The sequence below is a fragment of the Lissotriton helveticus genome, chromosome 11 (genome assembly GCF_964261635.1).
Source record: "Lissotriton helveticus chromosome 11, aLisHel1.1, whole genome shotgun sequence".
Classification (NCBI taxonomy): domain Eukaryota; kingdom Metazoa; phylum Chordata; class Amphibia; order Caudata; family Salamandridae; genus Lissotriton; species Lissotriton helveticus.
Genome location: NC_136072.1, coordinates 595125276 through 595149878, shown reverse-complemented (window position 1 = coordinate 595149878; position 24603 = coordinate 595125276). Strand labels below are relative to the sequence as shown.

Sequence of the window (24603 nt, the reverse complement as noted above, 5' to 3'; positions counted from 1 at the left end):
CACTGGCCCCTTCCCTTGATTCTCTGTGGAGATTTTAATATTCATCTACCCTGTAATTGGTCCACAGATCCTGGTTTTATTTATCAAGGCAGGAAACCAAAGGTTTTTTTTGCTCTTAAAGATCTATGTTTACAACACGGCCTTCTAGATGGCTGGGCCATGGATCATCCGGGCGAACCTGGTTATACCTTTTATTCATTTCCACACTCAAAACATGTAAGACTAGACTATCTGCTTCTTTCGAATAGCTTGCGCTCTACATGTCAAATCAATAAACTGCCCAGAATTCTGTCAGACCACAACCCGCTTAAGCTTAACCTAATGAAGGGTCCTGAAAAATCTAACACAAATATATGGACTTTCGAAAGAGCTTTACTATTTAATAAAGCATATAATTCACATATGAGAACTTGGATCCCCGCTTTCATATCAGATAATATCGGGTCTACCCCTATCGACATTGTCGGGGACACTCTGAAGGCCGGGGTTCGGGGCGAAACGATGAAATTCTCCTTTCATCACAATAAAACCGAAAAAATAAAAATAATCTCACTAGAAGAAGATCTATGTAAAGCAGAAGAAGGACTTATTAAAACGATACAGGAAGGTAATCCAATTGCTAATGCGGAGCGCAAAGTGGCTATTGTTAAGAATAAAATCTTGTCAATTTTAATTGATAGAGCAGCTATTAAAGCTAATATCAACAAGGGTAAAATCTACGAGCTTGGGGAAAAATGGGCCACCAACTAGCTGTCAGAACCCGCGAAGAGACATCTTTTGCTCTAATTAAAGAAATTAGGGACCCGGATTTAGGCCTAAGATCAGATCCATCTGAAATAAGAACATCTTTTCAAAAGTTCTATAAGAACCTCTATCACGAGGATAATACCGAATGTGGTGACCCCATTATGTACTTGGAATCATTTACCCCGCCACACCTGGAAACTACTGAGCAGGAGATGCTAGATGGTTCAATCACCTATGACGAAATACTCTTAGCAATTAAGGGCCTGGCTACCGGAAAGGCAGCAGGCATGGACGGAATTCCAACTGATTTTTATCTTACATTTGCCCCTCAACTTGAGAATATTATAACTCCCCTCTTCCAAAATATCTTCTCTGGGGGGAACCCGCCTAGGTCGTGGTCCATTGCCAAGATTATAGTATTTCCTAAAAAAAAAAAAGATGTGAAAGAATTGGGCTCATATCGACCAATCACACTGATTAATGGGGACTCTAAAATCTATTCAAAAATACTGGCAGATCGATTGCCACCCGTAATTCACAATATCGTATCGGAAAGACAACATGGCTTTGTTCCAGGAAGGTCCACGACTGATCATATTCAAAGGGTTATTTCCCTTTTTGATTATACGGGGGTGACAGGAGACCCTATGGCCCTTATACTGCTCGACGCGGAAAAAGCGTTTGATAGGGTCTCCTGGAAATTCCTGTGGGCGGCCCTATCAAACTGTGGTATTGGCGGACACTATTTAACAGCAATTCAACAGCTCTATGTAAACCCCAGTGCACATGTTTTAATCAATGGGGCTTTATCTGAAAGTTTCGCCATTACGCGGGGTACAAGACAGGGCTGCCCTTGCTCGCCCCTCCTCTTTGCTATCTATATTGATGCGTTTATTAACAATTTGGAAAATAACAACTCAATTCCCTCAATTCAAGTCCGTAACGTAGAAACTAAATGTCTAGCATATGCTGACGATATAGCTATTATTACAGATGACCACAATAACGCCATTTTGTGGATAGAACGAGACGCCCATGCTTTTGGTAAAGTTTCGGGCTATAAACTAAACAGTAGTAAAACCCAGATCATTATAAATAATAAAATTACGATGCAAGACACAAGAATAACTAATAAAGCAATCTACCTAGGCGTGAGTATTGATGCTAATATCACAAACATAGTTGACGATAATCGTAACCCTCTCATAAGTCGCACCAAGAAAGAACTACTGCGCCTTCATAATCTACAGCTTACTATTGGGGGGAGAGTTAATATCGTCAAAATGCTATTCTTCCCGAAGTTTCTCTATTATTTTCGTTCAATTAACCTTGAATTCTCCGAAATAGTTTTTAAAAATATAGATAATTTGTTTTCACGATTTATATGGGGATATCACAATCCACGCAGAGCACTCAGGTGGCTTACTTTACCTAGAGAACGGGGGGGACTGACATTACCAAACTTTAAACTGTATTATTGGGCAACAGTGCTGCGATACAGCGCATATCTTTTAAAAGGAGACATAGACGTCCATAACATTCCCACCCCGCAAGAACTTATTCTGGGAGACGGCTGTGCAGGTTGCTTATGGCGGCACTTAAACGATGATTACTTTAAAAAGGTGAAATTCAAGACTATCTCTAGCACCATTAAAGTATGGCGGAATGTCAAAAAATTAGTTGGGTTAGGCCGGTATTCTTTTTATACACCTATAATACAGAATTTGGATCTCCCGGAAATATTTCAAGATCTAGTTTTGAATAGATGGGCCATACTGGGGATAAAACAACTCGGTGTTTTTTCTCTGTGAATGGTATAAAGTCGTTTGAGGAACTAAAAACCAAATTCAAACTATCTAATAGAGACTTCTTTAAATACCTCCAAGTGCGGGATTTTATTTTAAAGAAAGGGGGAGGACGCAATAAATTCCAACCGTGGCAAAAATATGGACAAATTACTATCTACAAAAACCCCTAAAATTGGCGAGATGTATGAAGGGCTTAATTTACTGATGCAAGACGATTTGGAGAAACATATGGTGGCATGGCAGAGGAGACTTGGCATCTCTCCTCGAACCTCTCTGGAAGCCTTAGAGATGTCAATATCAACCCTAATGTCCATGAATCTCCAAGCACAATTTTATAAAACATTTTTTTCACTTTATTATACTCCAGACAAATTAGCAAAATGGGGGAACGGATCTAGGACACACTGTCCGAGGTGCTCCCTACCATCAGCAGATTCAACTCACATGTTTGCTACTTGTCCTTTATTAGGGAATATCATATCGACAATCCCTGACTTTCTTTCCATCCTTGAACATTGCCGTATCAACATTTCAACTGAAGAAATTCTATTAGGTACATCCAACACACCCCGACCCCATTCAATGCACAGGCTTATCTTCATTGCTATGGCTGTTTTCAGACTGTGCATTGCGTCAGCCTGGATAGATCCATTAGCACCATCGTTTGTAGAATGGAGAACCAGGCTGTTTGCAACTTGCAATATAGAAGTAGCGATTTATAGAAACAAAGGGAGAACAAAGCGGAATAAGGGTTTGAGGATATGGGCACCTTTGTTAGATTGGATGCATGAGGAGTGAAATGCTTGAATCACGTAGGTCTTATATCTAATGTCTCCCTCTCTATTTGCTTATGCTTTGTTCTTAGTTTGCTAGCTTTATGTTCATTGAACAAATGTATATACTTTTCTCCATATCTGTTAAAATCAACAGTAAGTTAGATTGTGCTACCTGTTCTGCAGGGGTGGGGGGTGGGGGGGTAATGACGGTATATAAAACTTAAATGCAAATAAAAATGGTTTAAAAAAAAATTTATTTGAAACATGGCATGCAGATGCTTGCAATAACAAATTTAAACATAGCAGATGGTGTCTGTCTTGGAAATGTATTGTAAATAGTCTATTTTTGTTTTAAAGTTCAAACATTTTGGCCATCTTGGAATGGTGTATCAATGACACATAATGGACACCCGCATTCAATAATGGTCTAGTGGTTTAGAGAAAGTATGGTCACGTGGGATGTGGTGCACTGCAGATGGAATGAGTGGTAAGTGGCCCATTAGCCCTGTCTTGAGAACTGTAGTATCCTCTTAACATTAAAACAAAAAGTGGAGAATTGAGGAGAAGCAAATAAATGAAATGGGAACTATGAAAGTAGAAACAGGACTGTCTAGTCAACCAGCTTTGACACCTAAGAACACTCATTTTCAGGTGGATGTACACATGTCATGAGAAAATGCTATCATTCACAAGACAAAATGATCAGTGACTGATGCAGGCTGAACCATAACCCTGTGCATATCGCTGTCATAGATGGAAGCAGAATGTAAATGACAGACCAATACTAGCACATAGCAACCTCAAAGGTCCTCTAATTATCTGTCTGGATATATATTTATATATATGGACATATGTATTATTTAATGATTTGTTTTATACAAGATCCTGGTAGAGAGCTAAGAAGATATTCCAAAAAGAATTTTTACAATGCAAATCTTCTCCCCCCATTGTTTGTCATAGACATTATCCAACCCTAAAATCATTTCCTACATACGTAATGTGTGACAATCCATGTACCAGTTCACCCTTAAATACCTATTGATTATAACATATGCTTTTCAGTTTAGTTCAATGATCTTTATTTCGGCAAAATGCCATTAAAGAGACACATTAATACAAAATGATACAAAAAAAATCCAAATCATTATGATCATATTAAAATCCCATGGAATAATACAAAAATAGACATAAAACATTGGATAAAAGCAATTAATATAAGTGCAGGAAGCATTAAAACACAATTCTTTACATTGTGAATGAATATTTGAAAAACACAGACTAATAGAAAGGGAATAAATACAGATATGATACTTATTAGGGTATCATCCCAATGACCATACATACATATGTTTTTCACAATAAATATGTCAGGCCAAATTTGCCTATCATATATTTTCATAATAAACAGATCAGACCTATGGCAAAAGAAATATTTTTCATAATGAACCAATCAGGCATATTGCTGTTATCGATGGCTTAGCACCATAACCAAATGATACCTCCTGTACTATGCGTAAGCAAACTACTACCTCACCTAAGAAAACCTAACAAGGATCCTGACAGTACAAATCTTCTACACCCATGGTTTGTCATAGGGGGTAACTATCACCAAATTCCTTGCTTACTATGGTAATCTGTGAGATTCCGTGTAATACAATGCAGATCCGTAGGCTCAATAGAGAGTAATAACAATCTAGCCTTAAATGCCTATGTCAGACCTACTACTTTTATCATAACTTTTCATTTTAAACAATCAGACCTATAACCATCATTTGCTTGTCGCCATAAACTTCCTACAAGGCAGCCATCAGGAACACCATAATAAAATTACAAATATGTACAAAATACATTTGTCAAAAAAATATAAAATCCTTACTAATAGAGGCCAATAAGAAGTATAATAGTAATAGTTCGCTTTTGGACTCTGCACTTTACCATTACTAGCCAGTACTAAAGGGCTTGTGCTCTCTCCTTAAAACACAGTCAAATTGGCCTACTCCTGAAGGGCACACTTAATTTACTTGTAAGACTGTAATATATAGTACTACATGTAAGCAAGGCCTATAAATTAAATGCTACTAGTGGGCCTGCATCACCTATTGTGCCACCTAATAAAGTAGTACTTTAAACATGTTGCAGGCCTGCCACTGCAGCCTGTACTGCAGGTTTAAACTACCATTTCAACACAGCAAAATAAACCTTTTGCTAGACCCAAACCTTCCTTTTTAATAAGTAAAAGCCACCCCTGAGGTACTCTCTACTGCTCATAGGGCAGGGTGCATGGTATTTTAAAAGTAGGGCATGTGGGTTTAAGTTTTACATGTTCTGGTAGTAAAAACCACCTTCAGCTGCTTTTCACTACTCTAAAGCCTATCTCTCTGATTGGCCAGCACTTGGTTACATATTTACATTTAATAGGTGCTAACTTTGGAATAGAATTATACAATGAAACCTATACACCCTCCTATCGCAGCTACCACACATTTGCACCATCACCTACAAACAGTATACAACTCTGTCCAATACCACTAACCAATCCACTCATCACTAACACAACCCAAATCCACACCGTACTTAACTGTATCCCATCCAGACACACACTTCCTGCTCTAATTACTCCTAACAGACCCCTTTGGTCACTAACAATCCTATACTCAGCCTTTTATCATATCTCCGTCCAACACCCTCCTCTTCTGTCTACCAAAAAACACAACCACACAACACTTACACTTACAGTCCACTGCACCACACATATTACTTCTTGCAGCAATTAAGTCTAAGACAAACACTCTTAACGCTACCTCATGCCCTCTTACACACAACAAACACTCTACTCACAAACACATCAGCACCCCCTTTACCTTATAACTTCCACTCACAAACAATACTATACAAAAAATCCATCTCATAAAACAAAGAGATCAGCACCTTGTTTCACTACTCTTCAAAAATAAAACATAACATGTACACCAGCACAACAAAATCTCTCAGGCACAACACCTCATAATACTTTTCATCACAAATTACAAACATGCACCCACCTTTCAGACTACACAGACTCAAATGCCAAGCTTTCTCTCTTCCCCCAAACTTAACACATATACAGCAACTCTCTTTTAACCACCTCTCATCCATTGGACGATTTCGAGCCTTAGTACATGACCCACATGCTGCACCACCACCCCTAACTCATACACTTTCCACCCTAAATAGACGCAAACAAAATGAGCAACATGCCACGCCCTAAAACTTTGCTTCTCCATGTCTACTGCACAACAGGGTTACACTGCAAAAGCAACACCGTGCACCAACTCTCTCTCAACCAACATCCCCATCACCTACACACACAGACCCATCAAAATGCCTTCTTAGCCTGCTGTACAAGGAACACGATATAGAACAGCTACACAATTGCTATCCTCATACAGCTAATACCAACACTAAGCACACACCTGCTGCAAGCCCACAAAATAATGCTCACTCTTCTATAAAACAGTCACACTATCACCAAAGCATGTTCTCTAAACTGTCTACTAATAAATGATTGATCGCCCTCTAAAAACAAACATCACATCTACAACCTCCTCACTGACACAAAACCTGACATACTATTCATAACTGAATCATGGTTGGGAGATGATATTGCTCCAGTCCTGCATGAAGCTGTTCCTCTCACTAATCAAACTATCACCCAAAATCGTATAGCCAAAAGAGGAGGTGGTCTACCTGTTATGTTCAGACAAACATTGCATATCACTAAAGCTGATGAGGTCTTCATAAAAGATTGTGAGGCCCTTTTCACCAGATGCAATCCTACACCATCTTCCTCCAGTAACCTCCTGCTCCTTCACAGACCTCCACCTAGCAATGCAACATTCCCAGACACACTTCTAGACATGGTTTCAAACCAGATAACACTACACTCCAGGATATGAGTTCTTGGTGACCTCTACATTTAGTTTGACAAACCCAATATGCCCACCCCAAAACAATCACTGCTGGCCTAGATGCACTGAACCTGCATCAGACCGTCCACAAACCCACACACATCACTGGACACATCCTAGATGTAATTTTTACAAATACAGAACTAATTATGTTTCAAACAATGACTCCAGTCACATGGTCAAACCATCATTTGCTTGTGTTCCAACGTAAAACAACACAAAGCTACACACCTAAAACCACCTTACGTGCATCCACCTATCAACCGTGGACCAAATTCAATTTGGAACATTTAGAAACACAACTAATATCCGGTACAGATCTCGACACAATACATATTGTTAAAAACTATATGAGTGTCAACAGGAAGCTTTTGATATTCTTGTACCACTAACAATGACACAACAGAACAAAAGAAAACAAGCACCTTGGAGAAGTACAGAGATTAAAGAGATAAAACAACAAATTAGAAAGCTGCAACGTGCCTGGCTCAAAACAAACACCAATCAAGACAAACTTTGCCTACAGAAACTTAACAGATTATACAAGTCAGCTTTCAAAAAATCTAAGAAAAGGTACTATTCAGACATAATTCAAAATGCAAAATGTGCAAATAAAGAATTCTATAAAATTCTCAATGAATTTCTTCAACCAAATTTCCTAGAAGGAGCTCATCTGATTATTCAAGATTTCACAGAAAAACTGACAAATCATTACATGGCCAAAGCAGACATGTTAGACTCATATTTAAAACAAAGACAAAGCACCAGCGCCGACCCTTTTTCAAAACAACAATACAAGAATACTCTAACCCAGCCTCTTTGTTCCTTCCAACACATTTCACACAATGAATTTATGGGCCTGGTCAAAGCAAACAGGTCTGCCAGAAGCCCTTCTGACCCGTGTCCACAGGAAACCTTCAAGAGAATTCTTCTAACAACCTCTGCTGCCACACCAGTATGAAGAATAATGAACAATTCTTTAACTACTGGAATATTTCCAGAATTCAAAAAGTCATACATTCGCCTATTACTGAAGAAAACAAACTTGGACCCGCTGGACCCTGACAACTAAAGACCAATTGCAAATGGACCTTTCCTGGGCAAACTGATAGAAAGAGCAGCTTTTGCCCAGACCTCACAATTCATTTAAGATAATGTCATACTGTCAGACTTCCTAATGGGATACGTCCAGGAAAAGACACAGAATCTGCACTCGTTGCCATCTGGGATGACCTGAGGAACGCAGTTGACCGGAATGGGGTTGCTGAGCTACTTCTCTTGGATCTATCAGCTGCCTTTGACACGGTTGATCATGACACTGGTCAACCGTGTGTCATGGTCAACCTCTATGAAGCCAGCATACAGGGGACTGCTCTCGGCTGGATATCGTCCTACCTTTGCAACAGAACTAATGTCATCCCTTTCTAGTTCAAACTGTACTTCACAAAAGCAGGGGTCCCTCATATCTCTATCATCTCGCCCTTGCTTTTCAACATCTACATGAAGTCATTTCCAACACTAATCAATCAATTTCACCTCACATGCTATAACTATGTAGATGACACGCAAATACTCCTTCAACTGGAATATCCCAAAGACATTGGAAACTCACCAATTTTCAGTTATCTCAGAGCCGTGGATCAATGGATGATGTGGACCAAATTGAATGCTTCCAAAACAGAAATACTCATGAGTGGCGATTGGAAAAATTATGACCCCCTCGCAGCCTGGCCTGTTGATCTGGGAACACCACCTAAAGTATTGAAGGGAGTAAGAAACCTCGGAATGACCATGGACTCCAAGCTATCAATGAATGCCCAAGTGGACAAACTAGCAAGAGCAAGCTTTGCAACTATAAAAACTCTGCGACTAATCTTCCCCAATCTGGTGTTTGCACATAAGGTCCAGGCTACCATCTCTCTTGTTCTGTCCAAACTTGATTACTCCAATAGCCTCTTCCACGGATCACTTTTAACAACTATCAAAAGACTACAATGGATTCAGAACTCGGCTGCCAGACTACTCTTACATATAAAGCCACATAACCACATCTCTCCTGCCTTGAAAGTCCTGCATTGGTTACCAGTTGCCAGAAGATCCACGTTCAAGCTGCTTTTGTCACCCTCAAAGCGATACATAGAACAGGACCGCTCTTCGTCAGGAATAAAATCATTAAACACATTCAACAAAAGAACCGCTGCTCTAGAGTGGCACCTCGCCTCAAAATCCCAACTTACAAGAAAAATCATGGGTGGCACATCGTTCTCTGTTCAAGCAGTCAAACCAAGGAACTCTTTATCCCATAACATAAGATCCACGGATAACCACCTTATCTTCAGAAGACTACTCAAGAATTATCTCTTCTCCACATAACCACCCTAAGCAAACAAAAATATACAGCCTATCCCTCTGTATATAAGCATTTGTTTGCACCATAGATATGTACCTATATATGTGTATTGCTTTGTATAAACATGTATAATAATTATGTCTTTAAAAATATTGATTTTGTTAGTTCTGTTTAACAAATGTACATACTAGTGATAGTTACATTATTCAATGTTTAACATGTATATAAGTGACTGCATAAAGTAAATCTTTTATCATAACTATTTATCCACAACTGATTCACTATTGAATTACAAAAAAACATAATTTAAAGTACAACACTTGAAAGCTGGAGTTTATTAAATGCAACTTTAATCTACATATACTACCTTCCTTATGCATATATATATACCCTCCATGTACATATGTATCTACATATTTACTTTTCTTCTAATTCAGCATATCCAAAGCACTACCCTATTTTTCACGCTATACAGCTCTTAATATATCCTCTACCTCAACTCTCTGACTCATCTCAAACCTCATTCTACTACTCTTTTCAATCCACTACCCTATTTGTTTACCCTATACCTCTATCAATATATCCTCTACCTCCACTTTCATTGATCCCAAACCCCATACCACTACTGTGTTTCCCAAAATAACCCTTTCTAGACTCTTCCCTCCTCTACCCCTCCTTGCATCATCTCATTTCTCTCTTTACTATTCAGATCTCCCAAACAAGCCTTCCTAAACCCTCACCTCTGACTCTACCCCCTCCACCTCCCTTTTACTCATCACAAACCTCCTCTACTGCTATGAACTGAAAAAAGAAAGAATTCTAGACCCTTCCCTCTTCTATCCCTTCTCAAACTGAATGGGGGGAAGACGGAGGTCCTCGTCCTCGGACACAAACCAGATCTCTGGTCCCCCAGACACTGGCCTGCAGAGTTAGGCCCGCTTCCTTCTCCTGCGGAGCAGGTGCGTAACCAGGGTGTCCTCATCGACAGGGGTCTGACAATGCAGGGTCAGGCTAATAAGGCGTCATCAACATGTTTTACCATCATACGCTGGCTCAGAAAGATCTTGTGGATGCTACCCAGTGACGCACAGAGATCTGTAGTTTAAGCCTTGGTCACCTCCCGGTTGGATTATGGCAACATACTCTACCTAGGGGTGGCCAAGGCAGTCACTCGACGCCTGCAACTTGTGCAAAATGCCGCGGCGCGCCTTCTCAGTGGCTGCCGCAAAACTGATCACATATCTAGTCGCCTTCGTGACCTTCACTGGCTGAAGGTGGAAAACCGAGTGAAGTTTAAGGCGCTTAGCTACATGCATAAGATTAGGAATAAGGTGGCACCTAGGTACTTGCAGACCTTGGTGAAGTGCTACTCTCCTACCCGTTCCCTTCGCTCCTCTTCCCAAATTCTCTTTTCTGTGCCTAAGGTCAAACTCTCCAGAATGGGCGGCCGCTCCTTCACCTATCTGGGGCCCAAGTTATGGAACTCCCTCCCTCTGGATATTCGGTCAGAGGACTGTTACACTCGCTTTCGTAAAGCTGTCAAGACCTGGCTTTTTGATCAATAACTTAATGGCCTCTTCTATCTTCTACTAGCTGCATTATCTTAGCGCCGGGAAACCCTTTAGGATAGCTGTCGAGCTTTAAAAGCTCAAATAAGCCCAGTACACCTGCCCAAATCAAGCTCGAACCTCTCTGCTTCCTTGGAGCGCTACCGGTCGGGTCTTTCGGGGCTCTTAATCGCCTGTGCCCCCGCTTTCCCAGCCGCCGGAGAGGACAGCGCAATGGCGACGAAGGTTTGAGCCCTTCCGCCGCGCGGTCGCACTGTAGTGGCTGCACGCACTGGACCAGAGAGCCGTGGGAACACATACCGGAACACAGAGAGGCGAACTCGGCGGCCGAGTGTGATTGCCGGGAGATGCAGTGTGCCCCGACCCCCTCCGGACACAGTGCGTCCCGCCGGAGGACCCCCGGCAAATCCAGGCCCCGGCGAGGGCCTACCAGGCGGCCGAGCGGGACAAGCCCCAGCGGACCTACAGCACCCATACCCTACACGTACTATCCCTGCTCCATTTGGGGACCGCCGGCCAGATCTTTTGTGACCCGACGAACACCGGCGGCCCGCAGCTTCCGCGACCGGTGCACCGGCGAAGAAGGTTAGAGCCCTTCCGCCGCGCGCCTACGCCTCGGCGGCTGCGGGCGCGGACCGGATTGCCGGGCCTGCGGGCGGCTACCCACGGAGAGGCGACCAGGGCATCCAGCAGTGGAGTACCTGAGGGATCAGTGCTCCCGGCCTTTTCCGGGCGGACCGTGCCCTGCCAACAGCCGACCATCGAATCCAGGCCCCGGCGTGGGCCTCCGGACGCATAACCGCGCCTTCTCTTAGCGGCCCACGGAACCTTGGGCTGCACGGGACACCGGCCTCTGGTCTTGCGCACTACCGCTGCTCTTCCCCCACCTCATCGGCGGCCTCTAGGGAGGCGCGCCGGGATCGGCGACTCCGCCCCTTCGGGACCTTAAGCACTCCGGCGGAAGCCCCTTGGAACAATTTAGGCCCCGGCGCGGGCCTACCGGGTGGTGGCACAGGACCAGCCCCGCCGCCCCCACAGAGCCACACAACGGGCGGGGCGTTGGTCGCCCGCCCCCCACACCTCACCGGAATCCCCTCGCACCTCCGATCTCTAGCGGGGGGATCTCGCCTGTGCTAGGGCCTACTCACCCCGGCCCCTCCGAGAACTGCGAACCCCATCGGAGGCCTCCAGCTACTCTGCGCCCCGGCGTGGGCCCGCTGGGCGGTTGGGGAGCTCTCCGTCCATCGCGCCACCCACAGTGGACATCCTGCTAAGCGGCATCAGTCCGCCGCCGAGAGAGCCCAGAGCCTCCCCACCCCCTGGCCTGCCGGCGGAGAGACGTACCGGCGTCGTGGGATGCCACTCTGCTGCACATCCCCGCATTAGTAACGGCCCCCTGGACGGGGGGCATAAGGTGAGCGGCGCCCTGCGACCTGGACTACCGAGTACTCTCCCCCCCCCCGGGGTCCCTGCACTCCCTGTTGGGTGGCCCTCAACTGCTGCGGTCGGTGACACAGCCCTGCTAGAAGCTATCCGGAGCCCTCGCTCGCCAGAGCCGCCGATTCCGGCTGCCTGCTGCCTACCGTCCACCGGGTGCCCCACTCAGCCATTGGGGCCGTCTGTGGACCTCTCCGCGACAACCAGCCCACAAGATCTTCCTCCAGCTGCTGCCGGGGCGCTGCTCTCCTGCCTGGCGCCTAAGCACTCTTCCTAGGCCCGCGTTGCTCTTCCTCCATCAGGCATAACCTTGCTCGGCACGGTGGCCCCAGCCCATTTACTCTGGTCACCTCTACCCTCACTACCTCACTAGCCACTGCGCACTCTGAGTGCCGCCCTTGCAGCGCCCCACGAAAGACTCTTTCTCCAGACCGCCGCCCCCGGAACGGCTTGCGGAGCTTCTTCTCGGGTCGCCGATCCTTGACCCCTCGCATGGCCCTGAGCCGTCTCTGAATCATCCGCTACTCTTCACGGTTGGCTTCGCCTACGTTGCTGGGCGATCACTCGACAGCCCCCGACGACACCCATCGGCTATCCCTTCGCCCTGTTCCGGACCTCATGACGCACCCTAGTCGCAAAGGGACCCGGAATGTTGTGGAACTCATGCATAAAGCAGCGTCGAAGGGAGACAAGACCCAGCCACAGTCATCCCCGAAACCCCCCGCGAGTCCTCAGCCGCCGGACGAAGACTCCGCTCCGATCACGAAAGCCTTCCTGGCCTCCCTCTTCAACACACTGCGAGAGGACTTCCAGACTCTGAAACAGGACTTAGCTGGGGAACAACGCGAACTCCGCCGTGACCTTGATGGCCTGGGTGAGCGGGTCGCCTCTCTGGAGGCTGCTGATCATCCCGCAGTGGGGAAGTGGAGAGACTCCAGCAGGAAATCTTGCGACTTCAGGATCAACAGGTGGATTTACAGTCGCACTCTGAAGACCTGGAGAACCGCTCCAGGCGGAATAACATACGGGTCAGGGGTGTTCCGTTGAAGGCTGAAAAGGACAATGTGACCAGCTACCTTCAAGACCTATTCAGAGACATCCTGGGAGAGCCGAGCGACTTTGAAATCCGAATCGACAGGGCGCACAGGGTGGGCACGGCACGCAGAGCACCTGCGCCACCTCCGGACATTCTAGCGTTCCTCACGGACTTCCCCCTGAAGGAACGCATCCTTAGAGAGGCCAGGAATGCACAGCCCATCAAATTTCGCGATGACCCTGTAGCCCTTTTTCAGGATCTCTCTAACATCACCCTACAAAAGCGTAAATCCTTCAGGCCTGCGACGAACTTCCTGCGGGATGCCGGGATACCCTACTCCTGGGGCCACCCGTTCCGTCTGATCTTTAAATGGAACGGCTCCCTCCACCAGCTTGGATCACTCCGCGACACCTGTTCCCTACTTGGGATCGACATGCCGGACGGTTCAACCTCCAGAGACGCCTCTCCGACCCGGTCGCAAGACGGCCCGTCTCGCCCCACACGAGATGGCTGGCAGACGGTTCGCAGGAGAAGAACACCGAGAACCATCCCGAAACCTGACCCGATCACGGTCGCCCAGGAACGTGAAGCTGCAGTACAGGAAGTGGCAGATAACACAGCGCCCGACTTGTAGAACATTGACCTTGTGAACCTTGACCAATTTGGGGGTGTTCTCTCACTCGCACATGGCTTAACTGGGGTCTGGGCCGGGGAGCCGCCAACTGGGTTGCAACCATGGTACCCCTTTCTTTGACTTTCTACGGACCTGTGCCCTGCACGACTAGGCCCGAGACTTTTACCGGTTTCTGTTGGGGGGATTGTTCTGGGAGGGGGCGGGGAATTTGGGGGATGGGGATTCAGTCCTTGAGGGGGGTTGGGATGGTCCACTCTGTTGGGGTTAGGGAGGCCACGGGTGGGAGGGAATTGTTGGGGGGACCAGTACGCCATGGGATCTTTACACACACCAGGGATTGCCCAAGTTTTCCACCATTGCGCAGCGTCTTGCACTACTGAGCCCGTTCGCCCCCACGCGCCCCAACAATGGCTAACACGCTCAAAATCCTGTCTCTTAACGTCAAGGGACTCAACAACCCGATTAAGCGCAGGGCTATCATCTCCTACCTAGAGAACTCTGAAGCCGACGTCTGCCTGCTGCAAGAAACCCACCTTTTAGCTAAGGACTGGCACCGGCTGCGCTCCCGTGCTTTCCCACAGCAATTCTTCTCCTCTCTCCCATCAAAGAAAGCTGGGGTGGCTATACTCATATCACGGCGCTTCAAGGGCAGCGTAGGGGCCAAAATAGGGGAAATTAAGGGACGCCTTCTAGCCCATACTTTCCGGATAGGCAACACCACTTATGCGATAGGCTCCATCTATTCCCCAATACAGGTCAGGAACCATTCTTGCTATCCGCAATCTCAGAAACGCTTCAAGCACCTCACACCCACATGCTCCTAGGGGGGGACCTTAACCTCGTCATGGATACAGTCAAGGACAGATCGGGCGCCGTTATGGAGACACAGGGGCGATTTCACAGAAGGGCATCACTTGGCTACAGGATAGAGACATCTCGGACCTTTGGAGACACGCACACCCACTTACAACGCAATACACATTCTACTCACACGTACACCACACTTACGCACGCATAGACCACTTCATGGGCTCATCGAACCTCATTCCCCACATCGCCTCAGTGTCAATTGTCCCGGCAGCCCTCTCTGACCATAAGGCTGTGGAACTGACGCTTAACGTGCCCAGTTCGCCGCGCACTCCGGGGTCGTGGAGGCTTAACGAAACCCTCTTACAGAAGCCGGCGGTAGCCCACCAGCTTCATAAATGCATCTCAGACTACTTGGCCACCAACGACACCCCTGATGTGTCGGTGTCATCCTTATGGGGAGCCTTGAAAGCTGTCGTTAGGGGGGAGCTGATAGCAATATCAGCCGCAGACGCCAAACTTCGCAAAGAAAAGAGGAGCGACCTCTCCGACAAAGTTGCGGAGCTGGAGAGAGTTCATAGCCGCACTGGTGCCCCGAGAATTTGGCGCCAACTTAAGGCTGCCCGGGCTCAGTTGGCTAGCCTCGACACCGACAGGGCAGAATTTGCTGCTCTTCGCCTCCGTCACACGTACTACGTGGGGGGCAACCGCACCGGCCGGCTCCTGGCCAGCGCCTTGAAAGCCAAACTCCAACGCTCCAAAATTACGACGCTACTGGACGACGCCGGCGATGCAGTTACTGAGGACGCACAGATCGCCTCGGCCTTCCGCTCCTTCTACGCCTCTCTATATAGCGCGGATAAGGCGTCGCCGACAGCCATTGACACCTACTTGCGATCTGCCGATATTACGCCGTTATGCTCGGCGAGCGTGGAAGCCCTTGATGCCCCCATTCGCTCCGACGAGATCCTCGCTGCCATTGCTCGCCTCCGTCCGCTTAAATCCCCGGGCCCTGACGGCTTCTCGTCGGGCTTTTATAAATCCTTCGGCCATGTCTTGGCGCCTATCCTCGCCAGGCTGTTTAATTCCTTTGAAGGGCCGAGTTCCATTCCACCCGATTTGCTTGCAGCCGACATTGTGGTCCTGCCTAAGCCGGGCAAACCCCCAACGCACTGCTCCGCATTCCGCCCCATCTCCTTACTCAATCTGGATCTGAAGCTGTTTACAGGGGTACTGGCGGCTCGCCTAGGTCCCTGCCTCCCGGGCATCCTCGAGCCGGACCAATCGGGCTTTGTCCCGAACCGCCAGTGCAGTGACAACACCAAGAGACTCCTGCACCTCGTGGACAAAGCTCATTTTCAGGTCTCAGACTCTGCCCTATTAGCCATCGACGCGGAGAAAGCGTTTGACCATGTCGACTGGACCTATTTACATGCTGTGCTACAGCGCTACCACCTGGGCGACCGGTTTCAGGCCTGGATCGCGAGCTGCTACCACCGTCCCTTGGCACGTGTCCGGCTGGGTGGCCTCAAGTCCGACCCCTTCGAGATACAGAGAGGAACCCGCCAGGGATGTCCCCTCTCACCCCTCTTATTTGCTCTATACGTGGAGCCCTTAGCGCAGAAAATCCGCGATAATCCTCACATTACGGGAATGTCTTTCGGCAACGAACCCCACGTGGTGGGGCTGTACACGGACGACATAATCGCCGCTTTGGACCGCCCATCTAGCGCCATCCCGGCGCTTCTGGCGGAGCTGGAACAATTCGGCGCGGTGTCCGGTTTCAAGGTTAACCAGGGGAAGTCCCTGATACTGCCCCTTGGCAGCCATGCTCTTCCTAATAACCCACCACCTACCTTCGGATGCCACCTGCGGTCCACCACTCGGCTTCCATACCTGGGGATTACCCTGACCTCCTCTACGGCCTCGACGGTCAATTACAACTACTCTACTTTATCATCCCAGATCCGGGCCGATCTCGCGCGTTGGTCAAAGCAACCCCTCTCCTTACTTGGCAGGATCGCGGCGGTAAAGATGTCGGTACTACCCAAGATATTATACATCTTTCAGACCCTTCCGGTGTCGCCGCCAACGGGAATGCTAGCTGACCTCCAACATGATCTTCACCAATTTGTGTGGGAGAAGAAACGCGCCAGGCTACATCGACGAGTAGCGCACAGGACTGTCGAGGAGGGCGGCCTCGGGATCCCAAACTTGCTGCAATACTTCCAGGCCTCGCAAATTCGGTATCTAGTGGAGTGGTACCGGCCCGAATCAGAGAAGAGATGGCTCTTCCAGGACAGGGCCATGGCACAGACCTCCCTGTGGAAGATACCGTTTCTTGAGCGCCAGCACAGGCCACGTTATCTCCTCCGCTCCCCTATTACTCGGACCACTATGGCAGCCTGGGACATGGTAGCGGTCAAACGGGGCCTCACGACCTTCCCATCCCCACTTACCCCGCTCTTTGACAATCCCACATTCCCGTCCGGCACGGACACTCGAGCTTTCCCGCAATGGCGTGACACGCCTTGCCGATCAGCTGGGCACCTCTTTGCTGTGGAGGGGTTCCTCTCTCTCGCCGACATCTCGCGAGACTATGGAGTGGATAACCCTCATATGTTTCAATATTTCCAAATCCGCCACTGGCTCTTGCGGCCGGACGTTGCCCCTCTGGTCGGCCGGCAAATGACACCGTTCGAACGCTGGCTCGTGTCCAAGGACTCAGATAAACATCTTATCTCAGACCTCTATCGGATGCTCTCCCCTGCTGCCGACCCAGCTAAAACTGCTGGACAACGGCGATGGGAAGCTGAATTCGGAAGACCTCTCTCCTCAATAGAGTGGAACCACATATACTACAGGGCCGCCCACACTACCCGCAATACCAAAGCCAGGGAATCGGCGATAAAATTGGCTATCTATTGGCACCTTACCCCAGCGAGACTCAATCAAGGCAACCCGACCCGAAGCGCGCTGTGTTGGAGAGGATGTGGCAGCCGGGGTACACTGACTCACCTCCTGTGGGAATGTCCAGCCTTGCAGGAGTACTGGAAGGTTGTCCTGGATGATATTGATTCCACGTTCGACACTGAGATCCCACGCTTCCCAGCATACACACTCCTAGGGCTTCCCAATGCACTTACATTCCCCCTGAGATCAGTTCGCGGCAAACAGATGGGCATCGCTATGCAGGCAGCGTCGCAACATGTCCTGTCGCTCTGGGGCTCCACTATCCCACCCACCCACACTGGCTGGCTACACAAGTTATGGTTCACGTTAGGCATGGAACGGATCCAGGCCACACTCACACATACATCTGACGCATTCCGAACTACTTGGCAGCCGCTCCTGACGCTGCTCTCCAGAGAATTCCATGAAATCACTTGCCCGAAGTACCTTCGTATCCTACGCCTTACAGACTGCATGGTGGACCGAACGCGACCCGAGGCACCTTGATACACTTAGACTAGCTATAGCTCACACGATTACTCAGGAAGAATGGCGTACTGGTGGGGTGGGGGGGGCGTTAGTGTTGGGTGTTAGGGGGAGGGGGGTTCTTAGGGCTGGCTTTTTTACTTGTTGCCCCGACTAGGAGCTTCTCTCGACCTCCGGGCACCACCTTTCCATCTGGGCATGATCATCCTGCTCTCCTAATGCTTATTAGAGAAGACGTGTCTGTCTGTCTCGCCCGCCTAACCTGCCTGTTGATTGTCCATTGCTATGCCATGCCTGTTTTTTTTTCTGTTCTAAAAACTCAATAAAAATACTTTGAAATAAATTAAAAGCTCAAATAATAAATAAATAAATAAATAAATAAATCCCTCCTTCCCTCTTCTATCACTCTACTATTATTTTTCAATCCAAAAAACAGAATAATATGTGCACCACTCAAATTACTTTCATATTTCCATATACTAACTCCAATCCCCCTCCCCTTTACTTACCCCAACCCCCCTCCCACAGCTATAAACTCCCCGCCGGGGGAAGGGATATCAGCTGAGTGTTCACCCCATTTCCTACGTTTCTGGCGACTCGAGGCCGAAGGTCAGCCCGCCACGGTCAGGTCTTCGAAAAACCATATCATAATCCGGACGGCAGTCAGATATCCCCGTACAGCCTTATGGCTGCTGTTTCTTATGGCTTTCGACACTGTCTGCCACCGCACCCTAGTACAGCGCCTCAGCAACATCGGAATCCAGGAGAAGGCACTGGAATGGATCACCTCCTTCCTCGACGGAAGAACACAAAGAGTCCGCCTACCACCGTACAAGTCAGAGGCCACCAAAGTCATCTGCGGCGTACCCCAAGGATCCTCGCTGAGCCCAACCCTCTTCAACGTCTACATGAGCCCCCTCGCGGCCATCGCACGCCAACACAACCTGAACATCATCTCCTACGCCGACGACACCCAGCTGATCCTCTCCCTGACCAACGACCCCGCCACCGCCAGAGCCAACCTGCACGAAGGGATGAGAGACGTAGCCGAATGGATGACGACCAGCCGCCTGAAACTGAACTCAGACAAGACGGAGGTCCTCATCCTGGGCTCCACGCCCTCCGCCTGGGACGACTCCTGGTGGCCCCCCGCCCTGGGCACCGCACCCAAACCGACGGACCACGCACGCAACCTGGGCTTCATCCTGGACTCCTCCCTCTCCATGACCAGACAAGTCAACGCCGTCTCCTCGTCGTGCTTCAACATCCTGCGCATGCTACGTAAGATCTTCCGGTGGATCCCCACCGAGACGAGGAAGACGGTCACCCAAGCCCTCGTCACCAGCCGACTGGACTACGGCAACGCCCTCTACGCCGGAACCACTGCCAAACTCCAGAAGAGACTCCAGCGGATCCAGAACGCCTCGGCGAGACTCATCCTCGACATCCCCCGACGCAGCCACATCTCCGGACACCTGAGAGATCTGCACTGGCTCCCGGTCAACAAGAGAATCACCTTCCGGCTCCTCACCCACGCGCACAAAGCCCTACACGACCAAGGCCCGAGCTACCTCAACAACCGGATCAACTTCTACACTCCCAAGCGCCTCCTCAGATCAACCAACCACGCCCTCGCCGCCGTCCCCCGCATCCGAAGAGCGACAACAGGAGGAAGATCCTTCTCCTACCTGGCCGCCAAGACCTGGAACTCACTTCCGACCAATCTGCGCCTGACCCAAGACCACCTCTCCTTCAGGAAGAAGCTCAAGACCTGGCTGTTCGAGCAGTAGCGGCACCCCCCCCCCTCCCAGCGCCTTGAGACCCTACGGGTGAGTAGTGCGCTATACAAATGACCTGATTGATTGATTGATTGATTGATTGATTGATTGATTGATTGATTGATTGATTGATTGATTGATTTCTCTCCGACCGCCACCTCGGCGGTTGGAGAAAGGCTGTCGGAGTTGGTGGTCTGTCAGCGGCTGGTCAGAGTAGTTACCAGATGCATCGTAATCCCGCGGTAGGACCGACCACTTCCAACGAGACCTTCTGCAGTCTGACCGCATCTGACAGTGCCGCGGAATGCGGTCCGACCCACATCCTTATCAGGCCCTTAATTGGAAACACCATCAGCTATGACAGTCTGTCACATGGTGTTGCTGTTTGTCTTATTTTGAGATGAGGACAATACATTAAAAATTACGAATGAATGCCACCCAAAACATTTTATAGCTTTAGGGGCCTGGAATAGACGAAATTGTCACACTTGTAGGAATGTGCTGGTTACTTGCTATGTGTGTTTGTACTGTCACTGGCAGGGGCAATGAGTGGTGCAAGCTGCAATGCCCTCCTGACAGGACCACTGCTTTTACAAATTAACCACTGCCCATAGGAGTGCTGGACCCACAGGCTTGTTGTGCCTATGTGGCGCCTGAGGGGGCTGGTTTAAAACCAGGCTGTACTTTGCGTGCGTCCCCTTCCCTACAAGCCTTCTAAAGCTTTTGGCAAAATGTAATAAATTCCTCAAGGTACTCCGAAACAGTTAAGTGAAGATTTTATTGACGCTGATGCTCAAGTCGTTGTTCCCCGCTGTGGCTCCACCGAGCACCAGGCTGGCTGTATGTACATTTAGGTTTCCAGAGCAACGAGACTCCAGCAAGCTCCCTTTATAATTTTATATCCATGTAGTTTGCAAAGAGCCGCTCCAGCAGAGCACGCTAATGAGAAAGAAGCGGTGGGGGTGGGAGAGCATTCCGCGCGCAGAGAGAAAGAGAACGCGAGAGAGCAGGCCTGGAGACAAGAAGAAATTGAGATACAGGCCGAGGATAAAGGTATGGGGTGAGTGACATAAGAAGAAAAAGAAGGGAGCAAATTGGAAGCGAACGAAAATACAAGTAAACGAGACAGACTAGCGGAAGTACCTAAAAGTCCAACGGACCAAACCTACAGCCCAGGTGAGAGCAGCAGGCTGGAGAAAGAGGTATGTATTGGTTCCCATGGCATCCCGTACTCCCTTCCACAAAATGTATACTGCCGTAAATGTCACGTATTGATAAGTGTGTGCACAGCCATGTTTGTTCTATTGTGTGAAACATTGAGCACGGGCACACATAGGTGTTTTTCTTTTTAAAGATAAAGTAGACTATTTTACAGCGTGGACGAAGTGAGTACAATATCGCGCGCGTGGTCGTGAGGTAAATAATACATTTGATTCCAAAAACGTATAATTTACTATAGTGGTGTTATTCACATGTATAAAGATACTTTTAAAATGAAGGAAATATAGAAATAAGAATATTCAAATATAATACAAAAAAATCGGTAGAAGACGTTGCGTCGTCATGTGTTCATTATGCTTTATCGAGCTCCGTGTGAAAATGTAAACACCACTCGGCCTTTAGTATGAGCACCAGTTATGCTACCAGAACTCGGCATTGTCATGGTAACACCAAATCTGCATTGTATATAATACAAAGTTAATCTATTGCTTACTTCAATTCATCACATTTCATACATCAGTTTTCTTTCATTTCAAGACTGATCGCCGTATTCAACGTGGTGTGGACTGGAGTGGCCACACGTGATGCAGAAACCCTCGGTAGTGGCGGCAAAGGGATTGCTTTAAGGTTGGGAGGATTGGTGATTCAGTCACCTAGTCCCAACAACCGTCCTTATGGGATACGATTTTCTGAAAGTCACAAATATACTTTGCTGCTCCATAGAGCAATCCCCTGGACTGAACCTGAAGTATTGTAATATTCCACCAGTTTCTTGTCATGGCTGCCCACAAAACCGATGAGTTTTCAGGCAATATGTATGTAAATTTGTGCCTTATGATAGGCTCACAAATGGTCACAAGAGGGCGCCCGATTAAAACAAATGACCTGAAAATGGTTTTATCACAAGAAGCAAGTAGGCACTCAGTGGCAGACATTGAATTGCCTAGGATTCTGAAAATCCCTGCACCGGAACTGGCTGCAACTAATTTGCACCTAAATGCTCTCTGCAATATGGGGTTTGTATTCAAGCATGTTGTTGCGTCTGGTGGATTCTGTTCTGGTTGCATTGTCAATTTGTACTTTAACCAATTAGGTAAAATCTGTTACCTTGAGCCATTTAACAACTGTAATATGCATTATCTATATAGTTAGGAAGGGGAGGCAAACAACGTGAAGGTCCATTAACAAGATGTCCAATAGCTGAAGTAGGTGTATGACACATTTTTTAGATTCTTTTGTATTCTTTTTTAATAGTTCTGTACTGTATGATGGAGTTGCGTTTATGGTTTTAATTGACTCATAGATTATTCTTATTGTTATTATTATTACTCTGCTGGCTTCCTAGTGCTGAAATGTCACTTTGTCACTGCAGTTGGAATGGCAGCAGCTGGATTTGTTAAACAGAGATCAGCTGATCTTAGTGAGTGTTGCAGCTTTATGTCCTGTCTCAGTTAAAGGAATGTTCTTTTTATGCAACTTGTATCCTGATTCCTTTGCACAGTGTGTCACTACAGGTTTAGCTGTTACTGCACATTCCCCTGTGGAGGGTTTTAACTCCTAAGTAAAGTAATACCTTTATTATACAGGAAAAATTAATATTTATTTTACAATAATAAATTGCAAGGATAGAGAAACGAGTATTAAAAAAAGAACATAGAATAAAACGCATCTTCCCTCCAGACAATTTAAATAATTAAGTCGTTTTGTTTGAGAGACGGGAATAGGTTAGATCTAAAAACGTAGGAAGTTTTCCACTATAAAGGTAGCCTTTTGATGATAAGTAATACTTGTTGACCTGATCAAAAGTTCTGATACTGGCTGTGATGAATGCTGCTGTAAGAATACTCCTTCCTAAATCCAATAAAACTGGACATATCCAAGTGAGATGCTCGGTGGAGTTGTTCTTGTATCCACAGACTTTCCAGCTTTTGGAGGCCCAGCACTGAGGATTCCATATTCCCTCGAATTGAGATATTAGGATATACATTAAGCAGAATCTCTGGTAGTGTGGTTTTTTGCATGCAGGCTCAAAGGACTATGTTAGACAGTCCTGTTTGGGGGTGCAGTACGAGTCAGCAATGTTATGTGCATATTTATTGGACTGTAAAGAGAAGAGGTCATTTATTCTACTGTCAGTGCCTAGATACCCTCACGGGTCATTAGCCACGCAATAGAAGTCCTGATTGATTGATTAATCCACAGGGTCTTCCTTATTAAAGGCCCTGCGTTTGAGTCGAGGGATGTTCATAAGATCCATTAGTGAAAGTAAAGTATTATTGCTAATTAGAACATTGGAATGTTGGGAGCTCCACTGAAAACAATAAAGTGCTCTGAGCTTCTAATAGCCGGTAGAAGCCCGGAGCTCCAACATTCCAATGTTTGTTCACAGCTGTTGCTGTGAAGAAAAGGCCTCACGGAGCCCGAAGGGATTTCAATCCCCTTGGGCTCCGTGAGGCCTTTGTTTTACAAATTAGAACATTCTGCCCTCCAGAGGCGGAATGTTCTAATAGCCTTAGAGCTCTCCATAGCGGGCTCTACTGGCCATTAAAGGCCCTTGTTAAAGCCCTTGTTAAAGGTCCTTGTCTTCGGCTCGGGCCTTTAACGCTGAAGCAGATTTTTGATGGTCGGTAGAGCCCACTACGGCGGGCTCTAAGGTTATATTAAAGTGTGGACTGTGTAAAGATGACACCAGGTACTTCTTCAAGATGTCTTTTTATTGTAAGTTACACGACACACCGGGTGGAGGGCCCGATCACCAGCTCAATCAATGACAGATACAACTGTCAACCGTTCTTACAACTGTCAGAAGCCGGAACCAGCCTTTGACGTAATTTATGCAAATGATGGACAGGATGGGGACGGGAGCAGAAGAGGGACATAATAGTAAGGGGACGGTAGGGGAGGGGGCGAGGGAAATGAAGGAAGTTAACATCGTAACACATCTCCTTCCTATGGGAAGAAGAAAACAGGGAGAAACAACAACAGTATAATCTTATAGACCAATAATGACAACCCAATCCAACCATGGTAAGGCCCATGTACATATAAGAGTGTAT

General features: G+C 47.4%; 1 long non-coding RNA gene across 1 annotated transcript in view; it reads left to right on the top strand.

Annotated features, from left to right (window-relative positions):
- The first annotated feature begins 21246 nt into the window (after positions 1–21246).
- The window catches only part of LOC144790980 (uncharacterized), a 92438-nt gene continuing 89081 nt past the window's right edge, over positions 21247–24603 (top strand). The window contains exon 1 of the long non-coding RNA XR_013602264.1: positions 21247–21528. This is a non-coding gene — a long non-coding RNA (uncharacterized LOC144790980). The remainder of the gene's footprint in view (positions 21529–24603) is intronic.